The following is a 15,785-nucleotide window of genomic DNA, read 5'->3' as shown; positions in this document are numbered from 1 at the left end:
GACGTGAAATACTTAGTTCTTGTGATGTATTTTCTACCCCTGATAAAGACCCTCGCGATTATCATCGTCGTCGTCGTCGTCGGCGGCGGCGGCGGCGCTTTGGTAATAGCGACAACTCGCCATTGTATCACTTAAGGTGAGGTACCTTCCGCAAGCGACTGAGATGGCACTAAGCGATTGAAGCTGATTTGCCACCTCTTGTTTGATCAGCGTCATAAGGGCTTGAATGTAACTTGCGATGGGACACAGCAAGAAGTAGCGTCGCACTTTTAGTACTAAAATTTGAGATGGAGAACTGGGTCAAAGATGGGAAATTCATTCCGCCAAGTGTACAAATGGTGAAAATGAGGTGTGTGTGGGGAAGCATATTGCGCCAGTGACCGTGTGGCCTAATGGATAAGGCGTCGGACTTCGGATCCGAAGATTGCAAGTTCGAATCCTGTCACGGTCGAGTTTTTCCTGTTCTGCAAAAGATGCATGCTGTTTTAGTGTGTTGTTTGAGTACTGCAAAACTAGTTGAAAGTAGCTGCTGTCCGCTTCCTGGCTGCAAAACCGGCGTCTACCTGAAGCACAAGCAAGACAAGGGTGATCTGTAGCGAAATTTTCGGCACAGTGCCGTTCAGGAGAGTTTTTGTTGCAACTACTGCATCTGATTCAGGACCCAAGGGCTACGCCACAGGCGTCTGCGCACAGTCGAGCATGTGTGTTGAATAATGGTGCTGATAGCCACGTATCATTTCAAGCAGATTTGATGCCTTTCGGAGACAATTTTTCATTAAATAGGATTGTAGCTGATTTGTGGCAGCAGGAAATAAGCTGTAGTCAATAGAATCTTCAATAGATGGTCGCAGGTCAAATCAGTATTGTATGGCTCGTAACCCCTGTGTACAGCCCGGCTAGCTCAGTCGGTAGAGCATGAGACTCTTAATCTCAGGGTCGTGGGTTCGAGCCCCACGCTGGGCGGCTCAAAATTTTGTGTCTACGCGGATCCAACATGCGCCCCTCTCGTGAGCCTTGCGTGATGAACGTAACGGGTTACGACGATGCCTAGCTTCGGATGAATATCAGAGGAACGGTATTTGAAGCTGAAAGTAACTCTGAAATGAAATAAATTTGTTTTGGAATTTAATTTGTACATCGATATGGTGTGAGATGTGTAGGAAAGCAGCAGCTGTGCTAACGAAATGCAAATAATGGTCGCTCATGCGGTGCGTTTCGAGCTGAAGGGCTCCGATTCACTAGTCTGTAAGAACAAAGTACCCGAAAAGCGCGCTAGGAGGCGCCTCCTTAGCTCAGTGGCAGAGCGCTGGTCTAGTAAACCAGAGGTCGTGAGTTCGATCCTCACAGGAGGCAAATGAATTTTGTAACAGCCCCTCCCACCGTGGCCCTTTCGAAAAAAGCGGTCAAGGATAAAAAAAATTATGAATGGGTGCGGTATTTAAGAAATGCTCTCGCAAATGAATAGTGTGAATGGTGCTATTAAAGTGGGCACCAGACACTGCTGCTTTTGGCAGTCTCCGGTGAATGCCGACGTGAAATACTTAGGTCTTGTGATGTATTTTCTACCCCTGATAAAGACCCTCGCGATTATCATCGTCGTCGTCGGCGGCGGCGGCGCTTTGGTAATAGCGACAACTCGCCATTGTATCACTTAAGGTGAGGTACCTTCCGCAAGCGACTGAGATGGCACTAAGCGATTGAAGCTGATTTGCCACCTCTTGTTTGATCAGCGTCATAAGGGCTTGAATGTAACTTGCGATGGGACACAGCAAGAAGTAGCGTCGCACTTTTAGTACTAAAATTTGAGATGGAGAACTGGGTCAAAGATGGGAAATTCATTCCGCCAAGTGTACAAATGGTGAAAATGAGGTGTGTGTGGGGAAGCATATTGCGCCAGTGACCGTGTGGCCTAATGGATAAGGCGTCGGACTTCGGATCCGAAGATTGCAGGTTCGAATCCTGTCACGGTCGAGTTTTTCCTGTTCTGCAAAAGATGCATGCTGTTTTAGTGTGTTGTTTGAGTACTGCAAAACTAGTTGAAAGTAGCTGCTGTCCGCTTCCTGGCTGCAAAACCGGCGTCTACCTGAAGCACAAGCAAGACAAGGGTGATCTGTAGCGAAATTTTCGGCACAGTGCCGTTCAGGAGAGTTTTTGTTGCAACTACTGCATCTGATTCAGGACCCAAGGGCTACGCCACAGGCGTCTGCGCACAGTCGAGCATGTGTGTTGAATAATGGTGCTGATAGCCACGTATCATTTCAAGCAGATTTGATGCCTTTCGGAGACAATTTTTCATTAAATAGGATTGTAGCTGATTTGTGGCAGCAGGAAATAAGCTGTAGTCAATAGAATCTTCAATAGATGGTCACAGGTCAAATCAGTATTGTATGGCTCGTAACCGTTGTGTACAGCCCGGCTAGCTCAGTCGGTAGAGCATGAGACTCTTAATCTCAGGGTCGTGGGTTCGAGCCCCACGCTGGGCGGCTCAAAATTTTGTGTCTACGCGGATCCAACATGCGCCCCTCTCGTGAGCCTTGCGTGATGAACGTAACGGGTTACGACGATGCCTAGCTTCGGATGAATATCAGAGGAACGGTATTTGAAGGTGAAAGTAACTCTGAAATGAAATAAATTTGTTTTGGAATTTAATTTGTACATCGATATGGTGTGAGATGTGTAGGAAAGCAGCAGCTGTGCTAACGAAATGCAAATAATGGTCGCTCATGCGGTGCGTTTCGAGCTGAAGGGCTCCGATTCACTAGTCTGTAAGAACAAAGTACCCGAAAAGCGCGCTAGGAGGTGCCTCCTTAGCTCAGTGGCAGAGCGCTGGTCTAGTAAACCAGAGGTCGTGAGTTCGATCCTCACAGGAGGCAAATGAATTTTGTAACAGCCCCTCCCACCGTGGCCCTTTCGAAAAAAGCGGTCAAGGATAAAAAAAATTATGAATGGGTGCGGTATTTAAGAAATGCTCTCGCAAATGAATAGTGTGAATGGTGCTATTAAAGTGGGCACCAGACACTGCTGCTTTTGGCAGTCTCCGGTGAATGCCGACGTGAAATACTTAGGTCTTGTGATGTATTTTCTACCCCTGATAAAGACCCTCGCGATTATCATCGTCGTCGTCGGCGGCGGCGGCGCTTTTGTAATAGCGACAACTCGCCATTGTATCACTTAAGGTGAGGTACCTTCCGCAAGCGACTGAGATGGCACTAAGCGATTGAAGCTGATTTGCCACCTCTTGTTTGATCAGCGTCATAAGGGCTTGAATGTAACTTGCGATGGGACACAGCAAGAAGTAGCGTCGCACTTTTAGTACTAAAATTTGAGATGGAGAACTGGGTCAAAGATGGGAAATTCATTCCGCCAAGTGTACAAATGGTGAAAATGAGGTGTGTGTGGGGAAGCATATTGCGCCAGTGACCGTGTGGCCTAATGGATAAGGCGTCGGACTTCGGATCCGAAGATTGCAGGTTCGAATCCTGTCACGGTCGAGTTTTTCCTGTTCTGCAAAAGATGCATGCTGTTTTAGTGTGTTGTTTGAGTACTGCAAAACTAGTTGAAAGTAGCTGCTGTCCGCTTCCTGGCTGCAAAACCGGCGTCTACCTGAAGCACAAGCAACACAAGGGTGATCTGTAGCGAAATTTTCGGCACAGTGCCGTTCAGGAGAGTTTTTGTTGCAACTACTGCATCTGATTCAGGACCCAAGGGCTACGCCACAGGCGTCTGCGCACAGTCGAGCATGTGTGTTGAATAATGGTGCTGATAGCCACGTATCATTTCAAGCAGATTTGATGCCTTTCGGAGACAATTTTTCATTAAATAGGATTGTAGCTGATTTGTGGCAGCAGGAAATAAGCTGTAGTCAAAAGAATCTTCAATAGATGGTCGCAGGTCAAATCAGTATTGTATGGCTCGTAACCCTTGTGTACAGCCCGGCTAGCTCAGTCGGTAGAGCATGATACTCTTAATCTCAGGGTCGTGGGTTCGAGCCCCACGCTGGGCGGCTCAAAATTTTGTGTCTACGCGGATCCAACATGCGCCCCTCTCGTGAGCCTTGCGTGATGAACGTAACGGGTTACGACGATGCCTAGCTTCGGATGAATATCAGAGGAACGGTATTTGAAGCTGAAAGTAACTCTGAAATGAAATAAATTTGTTTTGGAATTTAATTTGTACATCGATATGGTGTGAGATGTGTAGGAAAGCAGCAGCTGTGCTAACGAAATGCAAATAATGGTCGCTCATGCGGTACGTTTCGAGCTGAAGGGCTCCGAATCACTAGTCTGTAAGAACAAAGTACCCGAAAAGCGCGCTAGGAGGCGCCTCCTTAGCTCAGTGGCAGAGCGCTGGTCTAGTAAACCAGAGGTCGTGAGTTCGATCCTCACAGAAGGCAAATGAATTTTTAGTTCCGCTTCAGACGCCGTGCAGTGTGGACGTGCTTAGTCTTCCGCTCCGCCGTAGCGTTACGTATAGTGGAATATCGTTTGTTTACGTGTTGTGTTGTAACTTCTGTGCGTGTTTCTACGTCGTTGGTTTGTCCTTGGTGTTTCTTATTGTGCTTCTTTACGTGTGTTCTGTGTAGCGGTTTCGACCGCATCGTTTAACCATGTCGTCTCAGGTAATTCCTCGCCAGGCTACAGTCAGTTTTGCATTTGACAAGTCAACCCGCCATGTGCAACCTAGTTCCCTTGAGGTCCATGATTGGTTGGTAGACACATTTGGTATTAATTCGGATCAGGTGCACACTGCTTATTTTGATACCGAGCTGTATGTATTCTTTGTTAAGTTTATGGACCCCCTTCAAGTTGATAGAATTCTTTCCAAATTTGGTCATCAGGTTCTCTTTCGGCATCGGGATGATTCTGTAAGTACCGTACTGCTTTCCAATGCTTCTATCACGTATACCAGTGTTCGTGTATACAACCTTCCGCCGGAGGTGGATAATGTTTATCTTAAGGAGTGTTTACTCAAGTATGGTGATGTTAAAAGTATTCGTCTTGAACGCTGGTCCAGCCAACATCGCCTGCAATGTTACAGTGGTATTCGCTCGGTCGAAATGCACGTGAAGCAGAATATTCCGTCTCACCTGCAGATCGGTGGATATCGTGTCCACGTTACATATAGTGGTCAGGTTGGTACCTGTTTTTTGTGCAATGAGAGTGGACACGTGCGTACCAACTGTCCGCGAAGGGTTTTTGTTTTAAAAAATTCTCTCGAGCAGCGTCGCAAGTTAACGGTCGCTGAACTCGCTGCAGGTGGTTCTGCTCTTGGTGTAGACCAGTCCAATGGTAGTAGCACCCCGCCACCGGTTTTGCATACCCCTGACACAGACTTTCCTCCTTTGCGGGCTAAATCTGATGTTCCATCTGCTCCTCCTGTGGGTGTGCCGCTTTTGAATCATAAACGGCGTCGCGCACAAGATGGGAATAGCACAGATGAGGATCTCCCTGAGATGCTCCAGTCCGAGCGACCAGCATCCTCCGCGCCGCAGAGTAATGTCGATGCTCCTTGCCCTCCTGAGGTAGCGGTTCCGGTGGCGGCTGCTGCCGCCCCCCCGGCCTCCGATGCGGCTTCTCTCGCGTCGGATCGTCGGTCGGGCGAGTTGGCGCCGTCTTCCGAACCGATTTCGTTGTCACAACAAGTGGAGCCGCACCAACTTCCTGCTTCGCTGCCCCACACCTCTGCCGGCGGAGCTGCTCCGCTTCCTTCCACCTTTCCGCCTTCGGACCTTCCTGCTCAAGTTTCGCACCCGTGTAGTCCATGTTTGCCGGATGCTAGCGTAGGTGTCGACCAGTCCGTTTCGTCGGATGTTTCCCCCGCGACCCCGGATCCCGAATGTGGACCGGCGCGGGTGGTGTCGGATACAGATCTTGACCCTCCTACGTCACCGGCGGCTGAAGCCTCCTTGCCCGTCAGCCGTCGCAAGTTACGCGTTCAGCCGAACGTCAATGCTGTTCGTAAAAAACCGAAGCGTAAGGGATCCGCGGAACGGGGTAGCAGTCCCCCTCTCTCGGATTCCTCCGTCTCCCCTGCTATGGACTGTGACGTTGGTGCGTCGGTGTAGGTGATTTCTTCTCTCGCTTTTCTCTCCATGGTTCAAGCATACACCTTTCTTACCTTAAATGTTAACCGCATTGAGTCCGACGTTCGCATTGCCTCTTTGCGGCAGTTTATTTACGACTCCTGTGCGGACGTCGTGTTTTTGCAGGAAGTTTTGTTTTCTGATCTCTCTCTACCTGGTTTTCAAACTGTTTTTAATGTCGCACCGGAATATTCAACAGGAACTGCTCTTTTCTTTCGAGAAGGTATTCCTATTACTGACGTTGAATTCCTTGACTCTGGCCGTGGGATTGGTTGTCGTCTTTTTGATCTCAGCCTTGTTGTTTTGTATGCCCCCTCTGGTTCGGGTCACACTGTGGCTCGGTCGCGTTTTTATAAGGAAGAGATTATTTATCTTTTGCGCAAGAGCCCTCGCAGCCTCCTGTTAGGAGGCGATTTTAATTGTGTTTTACGCCCTGAAGATCAGTCCCCAAATTTTAATTATTGCCGAGATTTACATGACTTGGTTCGTACGATGCACCTGCGGGATGTTTGGGAACACAAATATCCAACCCTGGTGAAGTTTACGTTTTTTACCGCATCCTCATGCAGTAGACTCGACAGATTCTATTTATCTGATTTTTTATGTGATAAAATTCTTACTGTCGATGTGATTCCTAATAGTTTTTCTGACCATTGTGCTTTTACTGCAACTGTCAATTTTAATCGCCAACCTGCACACCTTTATCGTTCCCAGTGGATGTTAAATGTTTCCCACCTTGCCGACAGTGATATGGATGATGTTATGCGTGGCGTGTGGGAGCGCTGTCTTCGCTCTGTCCCGCGTTACCCCTCCTTGCTGGTTTGGTGGACTGCGTTTGCCAAGCCCAAGATTCGTCAGACTTTGATTTTTTACTGTGCTGCAAGGGCGCGTGAGTTTAAGACCACGTACGAATTTTACTACTCTGTCCTGCGTGACCTCTATGACGCAGCAGATACCTCTCCTCTGCGGATCCATGATGTTCGTCGTATTAAAGCCAAGCTCTTGACCCTCAAACGACGACAGATGGATGGCCTGCGAGTTAAGTCGAAACCTCCCTCTCTCGTTGCAGGTGAGCTGACATCTTTGTACCACCTGCTACGGCATCAGACTCGTCGTCGTCGCTCCTTTATCTCTTCTCTTACGGTGGATGATGGACGGCAGCTTGTTGTACAGGAGGAAATGGTTCGAGCTCTCCATCAGTATTACACTAGTCTGTATTCTGCCGATGATTCTGGGGAGTCCCTTGCGGATGATGTTCTTGGAGATCTTACTGCGACGATCGCGCCTGATGCGAACGGCGACTTTCTCCGGGAGTTCCAGGTCGATGATGTTTTCGATTTTATTGCTCGCTCTCCGTCTGGTAAATCGCCGGGTCCAGACGGCCTACCTAAAGAATTTTATCTTCGTTTTTGGCCTCTTTTGGGCGGCACTTTTACGCAGATTTTAAATGAGATTGTCAGGGGGATGGATGTGCCTGCCGATTTTAAAGTAGGGAAAATTGTTTTAATTCCTAAGTCCTCTGGTCGTTTATCTGCTGCCAATCTTCGTCCGCTCACATTGCTGAACTTCGACTACAAGACGGCTGCTAGAGCGCTCAATAGCCGATTATCTTCACTGCTTCGGGATGTGATTGGTGCACATCAATGTTGTTTAAATGATAGATCTATTCTGACCCCTGTAGCCGAATATCGGGATGTTGTCTCGGTTGCGGCGGTTACCAATGTTCAGTGTGCCTTTGCTTTCCTAGATTTTTATAAGGCTTTTGATCACGTTAATCATGTGTTTTTAGATCGTGTTTTAGGTACAATAGGTTTTAACGCTTCGTCCCGTGGTGTTCTTGGCAACTTGTATAGGGGAATAACTGCCCGGGTGTCTGTCAATGGGCAGCTGACGCCGCCCATTGATATCCGCCGCGGGGTGCCTCAGGGCAGTCCGCTCTCTATGTCCTTATTCGTGTTGTCCCTGGAACCACTGCTTCGGACCATTGCTCTCAAGCTTCAGGGTATGACCCTCTCTGGTGGGAACCTCACTATTAAGGCATACGCGGATGATGTCGTTGTTCTACTCCGTCAGCGTACAGATATCCCGTTGTTGAAAGGGGCAGTTGATACTTACTGTCGTGTCTCTGGAGCACGTCTTAATCACGGCAAATGCAAGATCCTTGACATTCGAGGATTTCGCGGTGTTGATGTACCTTGGGCCACTTTTGTCGATCGCCATACGTCCTTGGGGATTATCGTTGATCGGTGTCCTCTCAAAATGGCGGCTCTCAATTGGAAATCTGTCACCGAGAAGATACAGGGTGCTCTGATGGTCCATGAGCAGCGTTCTCTTAACATTTTGCAAAAAGTTCGCATTTTAGACATGTACGTTTTATGTAAATCCTATTATGTTGCTCAGCTGTTCCCACTTCCCCTGATGGTGGCGAAAAGGTTGCGCCAATTGTCCAGCAGGTTTATATGGAAGGGCCATCTATTCAAGTTACGTTACGAGGTTATGACGAAACCGCGTCTCTCCGGAGGTTTGGGCCTCTCTGACATTACTCGCAAGGCGTCAGCGTTGTACGTCCGCCGTACGACTCTCATTGTCACACAAGAAGTGTGTTCCATTACGTCCAAGCTTTTTACTGTCGTGCGTCCGGGGAGCCTTGCTCCACCTGTCGACGTCGGTCGCCTCAATTTTAAGTTGAAGCACATCCGGGAATTTTATATTGCGGTGAGCTACCTCGGTGACGTCTTTTTGCGGCGACCTGTGCCAACGACCAAGTGTTTGATTGCCCGCTGGAAGGGGCAGGACGGTCCCAATCCAATAGAACTAGCGTCTCCATCTGTCTCCTGGAGGAACGTCTGGAAGAATGTTAGTTTGCCGATCCACTCAATGGCCGTGACGTCCACGTGGTATAGGGTAATTAATAATTTGATCCCCACAAATGTACGACTGCACCGCATTGGTCTTTCTGACACGGACAAATGTACACGGTGTGGTCTCCTGGATACCCTTGAGCATCGATTCGCCTGTTGTGGCCACCTTGCCAATTGGCGTTGGCTCAGGAAACAACTGGCTTTTGTAACTAGGTCTGCTGAAGCCGCTTATACCATTGATATCATCGTACGGCCCGATTCTTATTTCTTTCCGCGGACGAAGCTTAATACAGTCATGTGGTTGATTGGCCATTTTGTACATTTTGTCGTCACTTGTCATGAGGAGGATGAACGCCTAGCGTTTCAGCAGTACATGCTTACTGCTTACTGGACCCGCTTGCGATTGCCACGTCTCCGCGATGACTTTGCCAACATGCTTACCCTGACGTTCGAAAGAGAGGGTGTTGGATAACGTCGCCCATGAGCGCCATATTTTTATGATATTTCTGGATTGCAACTATCCCGTGTCGTCCTTCTTTTATTTCTTTCATTTCATTTTACGCCAGGACTGCAGTTTTCGTGGAACTTTTGGCTGCAGATGAACAACAATGAGGCCAAGTAACAGGACAGTATAAAAGTTCCAATGCCCTTGTGCAGGTACCATTCGGAGACGGGACAGTGGCGACATCGTGGCCAGGCCTCGGGATTCGACCCCTGCCCACTTTGTTTCCACAGCCCTGAATCTGAAGGACACCTCTAGTTCTATTAAAAAAAAAAAAAAAAAAAAAAAGTGGCAGAGCGCTGGTCTAGTAAACCAGAGGTCGTGAGTTCGATCCTCACAGGAGGCAAATGAATTTTATAACAGCCCCTCCCACCGTGGCCCTTTCGAAAAAAGCGGTCAAGGATAAATAAATTATGAATGGGTGCGGTATTTAAGAAATGCTCTCGCAAATGAATAGTGTGAATGGTGCTATTAAAGTGGGCACCAGACACTGCTGCTTTTGGCAGTCTCCGGTGAATGCCGACGTGAAATACTTAGTTCTTGTGATGTATTTTCTACCCCTGATAAAGACCCTCGCGATTATCATCGTCGTCGTCGTCGTCGGCGGCGGCGGCGGCGCTTTGGTAATAGCGACAACTCGCCATTGTATCACTTAAGGTGAGGTACCTTCCGCAAGCGACTGAGATGGCACTAAGCGATTGAAGCTGATTTGCCACCTCTTGTTTGATCAGCGTCATAAGGGCTTGAATGTAACTTGCGATGGGACACAGCAAGAAGTAGCGTCGCACTTTTAGTACTAAAATTTGAGATGGAGAACTGGGTCAAAGATGGGAAATTCATTCCGCCAAGTGTACAAATGGTGAAAATGAGGTGTGTGTGGGGAAGCATATTGCGCCAGTGACCGTGTGGCCTAATGGATAAGGCGTCGGACTTCGGATCCGAAGATTGCAGGTTCGAATCCTGTCACGGTCGAGTTTTTCCTGTTCTGCAAAAGATGCATGCTGTTTTAGTGTGTTGTTTGAGTACTGCAAAACTAGTTGAAAGTAGCTGCTGTCCGCTTCCTGGCTGCAAAACCGGCGTCTACCTGAAGCACAAGCAACACAAGGGTGATCTGTAGCGAAATTTTCGGCACAGTGCCGTTCAGGAGAGTTTTTGTTGCAACTACTGCATCTGATTCAGGACCCAAGGGCTACGCCACAGGCGTCTGCGCACAGTCGAGCATGTGTGTTGAATAATGGTGCTGATAGCCACGTATCATTTCAAGCAGATTTGATGCCTTTCGGAGACAATTTTTCATTAAATAGGATTGTAGCTGATTTGTGGCAGCAGGAAATAAGCTGTAGTCAAAAGAATCTTCAATAGATGGTCGCAGGTCAAATCAGTATTGTATGGCTCGTAACCCTTGTGTACAGCCCGGCTAGCTCAGTCGGTAGAGCATGAGACTCTTAATCTCAGGGTCGTGGGTTCGAGCCCCACGCTGGGCGGCTCAAAATTTTGTGTCTACGCGGATCCAACATGCGCCCCTCTCGTGAGCCTTGCGTGATGAACGTAACGGGTTACGACGATGCCTAGCTTCGGATGAATATCAGAGGAACGGTATTTGAAGCTGAAAGTAACTCTGAAATGAAATAAATTTGTTTTGGAATTTAATTTGTACATCGATATGGTGTGAGATGTGTAGGAAAGCAGCAGCTGTGCTAACGAAATGCAAATAATGGTCGCTCATGCGGTACGTTTCGAGCTGAAGGGCTCCGAATCACTAGTCTGTAAGAACAAAGTACCCGAAAAGCGCGCTAGGAGGCGCCTCCTTAGCTCAGTGGCAGAGCGCTGGTCTAGTAAACCAGAGGTCGTGAGTTCGATCCTCACAGGAGGCAAATGAATTTTATAACAGCCCCTCCCACCGTGGCCCTTTCGAAAAAAGCGGTCAAGGATAAATAAATTATGAATGGGTGCGGTATTTAAGAAATGCTCTCGCAAATGTATAGTGTGAATGGTGCTATTAAAGTGGGCACCAGACACTGCTGCTTTTGGCAGTCTCCGGTGAATGCCGACGTGAAATACTTAGTTCTTGTGATGTATTTTCTACCCCTGATAAAGACCCTCGCGATTATCATCGTCGTCGTCGTCGTCGGCGGCGGCGGCGCTTTGGTAATAGCGACAACTCGCCATTGTATCACTTAAGGTGAGGTACCTTCCGCAAGCGACTGAGATGGCACTAAGCGATTGAAGCTGATTTGCCACCTCTTGTTTGATCAGCGTCATAAGGGCTTGAATGTAACTTGCGATGGGACACAGCAAGAAGTAGCGTCGCACTTTTAGTACTAAAATTTGAGATGGAGAACTGGGTCAAAGATGGGAAATTCATTCCGCCAAGTGTACAAATGGTGAAAATGAGGTGTGTGTGGGGAAGCATATTGCGCCAGTGACCGTGTGGCCTAATGGATAAGGCGTCGGACTTCGGATCCGAAGATCGCAGGTTCGAATCCTGTCACGGTCGAGTTTTTCCTGTTCTGCAAAAGATGCATGCTGTTTTAGTGTGTTGTTTGAGTACTGCAAAACTAGTTGAAAGTAGCTGCTGTCCGCTTCCTGGCTGCAAAACCGGCGTCTACCTGAAGCACAAGCAACACAAGGGTGATCTGTAGCGAAATTTTCGGCACAGTGCCGTTCAGGAGAGTTTTTGTTGCAACTACTGCATCTGATTCAGGACCCAAGGGCTACGCCACAGGCGTCTGCGCACAGTCGAGCATGTGTGTTGAATAATGGTGCTGATAGCCACGTATCATTTCAAGCAGATTTGATGCCTTTCGGAGACAATTTTTCATTAAATAGGATTGTAGCTGATTTGTGGCAGCAGGAAATAAGCTGTAGTCAAAAGAATCTTCAATAGATGGTCGCAGGTCAAATCAGTATTGTATGGCTCGTAACCCCTGTGTACAGCCCGACTAGCTCAGTCGGTAGAGCATGAGACTCTTAATCTCAGGGTCGTGGGTTCGAGCCCCACGCTGGGCGGCTCAAAATTTTGTGTCTACGCGGATCCAACATGCGCCCCTCTCGTGAGCCTTGCGTGATGAACGTAACGGGTTACGACGATGCCTAGCTTCGGATGAATATCAGAGGAACGGTATTTGAAGCTGAAAGTAACTCTGAAATGAAATAAATTTGTTTTGGAATTTAATTTGTACATTGATATGGTGTGAGATGTGTAGGAAAGCAGCAGCTGTGCTAACGAAATGCAAATAATGGTCGCTCATGCGGTGCGTTTCGAGCTGAAGGGCTCCGATTCACTAGTCTGTAAGAACAAAGTACCCGAAAAGCGCGCTAGGAGGCGCCTCCTTAGCTCAGTGGCAGAGCGCTGGTCTAGTAAACCAGAGGTCGTGAGTTCGATCCTCACAGGAGGCAAATGAATTTTGTAACAGCCCCTCCCACCGTGGCCCTTTCGAAAAAAGCGGTCAAGGATAAAAAAAATTATGAATGGGTGCGGTATTTAAGAAATGCTCTCGCAAATGAATAGTGTGAATGGTGCTATTAAAGTGGGCACCAGACACTGCTGCTTTTGGCAGTCTCCGGTGAATGCCGACGTGAAATACTTAGTTCTTGTGATGTATTTTCTACCCCTGATAAAGACCCTCGCGATTATCATCGTCGTCGTCGGCGGCGGCGCTTTGGTAATAGCGACAACTCGCCATTGTATCACTTAAGGTGAGGTACCTTCCGCAAGCGACTGAGATGGCACTAAGCGATTGAAGCTGATTTGCCACCTCTTGTTTGATCAGCGTCATAAGGGCTTGAATGTAACTTGCGATGGGACACAGCAAGAAGTAGCGTCGCACTTTTAGTACTAAAATTTGAGATGGAGAACTGGGTCAAAGATGGGAAATTCATTCCGCCAAGTGTACAAATGGTGAAAATGAGGTGTGTGTGGGGAAGCATATTGCGCCAGTGACCGTGTGGCCTAATGGATAAGGCGTCGGACTTCGGATCCGAAGATTGCAGGTTCGAATCCTGTCACGGTCGAGTTTTTCCTGTTCTGCAAAAGATGCATGCTGTTTTAGTGTGTTGTTTGAGTACTGCAAAACTAGTTGAAAGTAGCTGCTGTCCGCTTCCTGGCTGCAAAACCGGCGTCTACCTGAAGCACAAGCAACACAAGGGTGATCTGTAGCGAAATTTTCGGCACAGTGCCGTTCAGGAGAGTTTTTGTTGCAACTACTGCATCTGATTCAGGACCCAAGGGCTACGCCACAGGCGTCTGCGCACAGTCGAGCATGTGTGTTGAATAATGGTGCTGATAGCCACGTATCATTTCAAGCAGAGTTGATGCCTTTCGGAGACAATTTTTCATTAAATAGGATTGTAGCTGATTTGTGGCAGCAGGAAATAAGCTGTAGTCAAAAGAATCTTCAATAGATGGTCGCAGGTCAAATCAGTATTGTATGGCTCGTAACCCTTGTGTACAGCCCGGCTAGCTCAGTCGGTAGAGCATGAGACTCTTAATCTCAGGGTCGTGGGTTCGAGCCCCACGCTGGGCGCCTCAAAATTTTGTGTCTACGCGGATCCAACATGCGCCCCTCTCGTGAGCCTTGCGTGATGAACGTAACGGGTTACGACGATGCCTAGCTTCGGATGAATATCAGAGGAACGGTATTTGAAGCTGAAAGTAACTCTGAAATGAAATAAATTTGTTTTCGAATTTAATTTGTACATCGATATGGTGTGAGATGTGTAGGAAAGCAGCAGCTGTGCTAACGAAATGCAAATAATGGTCGCTCATGCGGTGCGTTTCGAGCTGAAGGGCTCCGATTCACTAGTCTGTAAGAACAAAGTACCCGAAAAGCGCGCTAGAAGGCGCCTCCTTAGCTCAGTGGCAGAGCGCTGGTCTAGTAAACCAGAGATCGTGAGTTCGATCCTCACAGGAGGCAAATGAATTTTGTAACAGCCCCTCCCACCGTGGCCCTTTCGAAAAAAGCGGTCAAGGATAAAAAAAAATTATGAATGGGTGCGGTATTTAAGAAATGCTCTCGCAAATGAATAGTGTGAATGGTGCTATTAAACTGGGCACCAGACACTGCTGCTTTTGGCAGTCTCCGGTGAATGCCGACGTGAAATACTTAGTTCTTGTGATGTATTTTCTACCCCTGATAAAGACCCTCGCGATTATCATCGTCGTCGTCGTCGGCGGCGGCGGCGGCGCTTTGGTAATAGCGACAACACGCCATTGTATCACTTGAGGTACCTTCCGCAAGCGACTGAGATGGCACTAAGCGATTGAAGCTGATTTGCCACCTCTTGTTTGATCAGCGTCATAAGGGCTTGAATGTAACTTGCGATGGGACACAGCAAGAAGTAGCGTCGCACTTTTAGTACTAAAATTTGAGATGGAGAACTGGGTCAAAGATGGGAAATTCATTCCGCCAAGTGTACAAATGGTGAAAATGAGGTGTGTGTGGGGAAGCATATTGCGCCAGTGACCGTGTGGCCTAATGGATAAGGCGTCGGACTTCGGATCCGAAGATCGCAGGTTCGAATCCTGTCACGGTCGAGTTTTTCCTGTTCTGCAAAAGATGCATGCTGTTTTAGTGTGTTGTTTGAGTACTGCAAAACTAGTTGAAAGTAGCTGCTGTCCGCTTCCTGGCTGCAAAACCGGCGTCTACCTGAAGCACAAGCAACACAAGGGTGATCTGTAGCGAAATTTTCGGCACAGTGCCGTTCAGGAGAGTTTTTGTTGCAACTACTGCATCTGATTCAGGACCCAAGGGCTACGCCACAGGCGTCTGCGCACAGTCGAGCATGTGTGTTGAATAATGGTGCTGATAGCCACGTATCATTTCAAGCAGATTTGATGCCTTTCGGAGACAATTTTTCATTAAATAGGATTGTAGCTGATTTGTGGCAGCAGGAAATAAGCTGTAGTCAAAAGAATCTTCAATAGATGGTCGCAGGTCAAATCAGTATTGTATGGCTCGTAACCCCTGTGTACAGCCCGACTAGCTCAGTCGGTAGAGCATGAGACTCTTAATCTCAGGGTCGTGGGTTCGAGCCCCACGCTGGGCGGCTCAAAATTTTGTGTCTACGCGGATCCAACATGCGCCCCTCTCGTGAGCCTTGCGTGATGAACGTAACGGGTTACGACGATGCCTAGCTTCGGATGAATATCAGAGGAACGGTATTTGAAGCTGAAAGTAACTCTGAAATGAAATAAATTTGTTTTGGAATTTAATTTGTACATTGATATGGTGTGAGATGTGTAGGAAAGCAGCAGCTGTGCTAACGAAATGCAAATAATGGTCGCTCATGCGGTGCGTTTCGAGCTGAAGGGCTCCGATTCACTAGTCTGTAAGAACAA

At 47.9% G+C, this 15,785-nt stretch overlaps 20 non-coding genes across 20 annotated transcripts; all 20 read left to right on the top strand.

Annotated features, from left to right (window-relative positions):
- The first annotated feature begins 378 nt into the window (after positions 1-378).
- Trnar-ucg (transfer RNA arginine (anticodon UCG)) lies at positions 379-451 on the top strand. The gene has a single exon. It is a non-coding gene; the product is annotated as a tRNA-Arg (tRNA).
- Positions 452-890: 439 nt separating this feature from the next.
- Trnak-cuu (transfer RNA lysine (anticodon CUU)) lies at positions 891-963 on the top strand. The gene has a single exon. It is a non-coding gene; the product is annotated as a tRNA-Lys (tRNA).
- Positions 964-1,281: 318 nt separating this feature from the next.
- Positions 1,282-1,353, top strand: Trnat-agu (transfer RNA threonine (anticodon AGU)). Its single transcript has one exon. It is a non-coding gene; the product is annotated as a tRNA-Thr (tRNA).
- Positions 1,354-1,898: 545 nt separating this feature from the next.
- On the top strand, positions 1,899-1,971 carry Trnar-ucg (transfer RNA arginine (anticodon UCG)). Its single transcript has one exon. It is a non-coding gene; the product is annotated as a tRNA-Arg (tRNA).
- Positions 1,972-2,410: 439 nt separating this feature from the next.
- On the top strand, positions 2,411-2,483 carry Trnak-cuu (transfer RNA lysine (anticodon CUU)). Its single transcript has one exon. It is a non-coding gene; the product is annotated as a tRNA-Lys (tRNA).
- A 318-nt stretch (positions 2,484-2,801) lies between these two features.
- Trnat-agu (transfer RNA threonine (anticodon AGU)) lies at positions 2,802-2,873 on the top strand. The gene has a single exon. It is a non-coding gene; the product is annotated as a tRNA-Thr (tRNA).
- Positions 2,874-3,418: 545 nt separating this feature from the next.
- Positions 3,419-3,491, top strand: Trnar-ucg (transfer RNA arginine (anticodon UCG)). The gene has a single exon. It is a non-coding gene; the product is annotated as a tRNA-Arg (tRNA).
- Positions 3,492-3,930: 439 nt separating this feature from the next.
- Trnak-cuu (transfer RNA lysine (anticodon CUU)) lies at positions 3,931-4,003 on the top strand. The gene has a single exon. It is a non-coding gene; the product is annotated as a tRNA-Lys (tRNA).
- A 318-nt stretch (positions 4,004-4,321) lies between these two features.
- Trnat-agu (transfer RNA threonine (anticodon AGU)) lies at positions 4,322-4,393 on the top strand. The gene has a single exon. It is a non-coding gene; the product is annotated as a tRNA-Thr (tRNA).
- Positions 4,394-10,344: 5,951 nt separating this feature from the next.
- On the top strand, positions 10,345-10,417 carry Trnar-ucg (transfer RNA arginine (anticodon UCG)). Its single transcript has one exon. It is a non-coding gene; the product is annotated as a tRNA-Arg (tRNA).
- A 439-nt stretch (positions 10,418-10,856) lies between these two features.
- Trnak-cuu (transfer RNA lysine (anticodon CUU)) lies at positions 10,857-10,929 on the top strand. The gene has a single exon. It is a non-coding gene; the product is annotated as a tRNA-Lys (tRNA).
- A 318-nt stretch (positions 10,930-11,247) lies between these two features.
- Trnat-agu (transfer RNA threonine (anticodon AGU)) lies at positions 11,248-11,319 on the top strand. The gene has a single exon. It is a non-coding gene; the product is annotated as a tRNA-Thr (tRNA).
- Positions 11,320-11,869: 550 nt separating this feature from the next.
- Positions 11,870-11,942, top strand: Trnar-ucg (transfer RNA arginine (anticodon UCG)). The gene has a single exon. It is a non-coding gene; the product is annotated as a tRNA-Arg (tRNA).
- A 439-nt stretch (positions 11,943-12,381) lies between these two features.
- Positions 12,382-12,454, top strand: Trnak-cuu (transfer RNA lysine (anticodon CUU)). Its single transcript has one exon. It is a non-coding gene; the product is annotated as a tRNA-Lys (tRNA).
- A 318-nt stretch (positions 12,455-12,772) lies between these two features.
- Positions 12,773-12,844, top strand: Trnat-agu (transfer RNA threonine (anticodon AGU)). Its single transcript has one exon. It is a non-coding gene; the product is annotated as a tRNA-Thr (tRNA).
- A 542-nt stretch (positions 12,845-13,386) lies between these two features.
- On the top strand, positions 13,387-13,459 carry Trnar-ucg (transfer RNA arginine (anticodon UCG)). The gene has a single exon. It is a non-coding gene; the product is annotated as a tRNA-Arg (tRNA).
- Positions 13,460-13,898: 439 nt separating this feature from the next.
- On the top strand, positions 13,899-13,971 carry Trnak-cuu (transfer RNA lysine (anticodon CUU)). The gene has a single exon. It is a non-coding gene; the product is annotated as a tRNA-Lys (tRNA).
- Positions 13,972-14,289: 318 nt separating this feature from the next.
- Trnat-agu (transfer RNA threonine (anticodon AGU)) lies at positions 14,290-14,361 on the top strand. The gene has a single exon. It is a non-coding gene; the product is annotated as a tRNA-Thr (tRNA).
- A 547-nt stretch (positions 14,362-14,908) lies between these two features.
- On the top strand, positions 14,909-14,981 carry Trnar-ucg (transfer RNA arginine (anticodon UCG)). Its single transcript has one exon. It is a non-coding gene; the product is annotated as a tRNA-Arg (tRNA).
- Positions 14,982-15,420: 439 nt separating this feature from the next.
- On the top strand, positions 15,421-15,493 carry Trnak-cuu (transfer RNA lysine (anticodon CUU)). The gene has a single exon. It is a non-coding gene; the product is annotated as a tRNA-Lys (tRNA).
- The last annotated feature ends 292 nt before the right edge of the window (positions 15,494-15,785 follow it).

This window comes from Schistocerca cancellata, chromosome 8 (genome assembly GCF_023864275.1).
Source record: "Schistocerca cancellata isolate TAMUIC-IGC-003103 chromosome 8, iqSchCanc2.1, whole genome shotgun sequence".
NCBI classification, from domain to species: Eukaryota; Metazoa; Arthropoda; class Insecta; order Orthoptera; family Acrididae; genus Schistocerca; species Schistocerca cancellata.
Note: the sequence above shows the minus strand (reverse complement) of the source record. Positions and strands in the feature narration are given on the sequence as shown.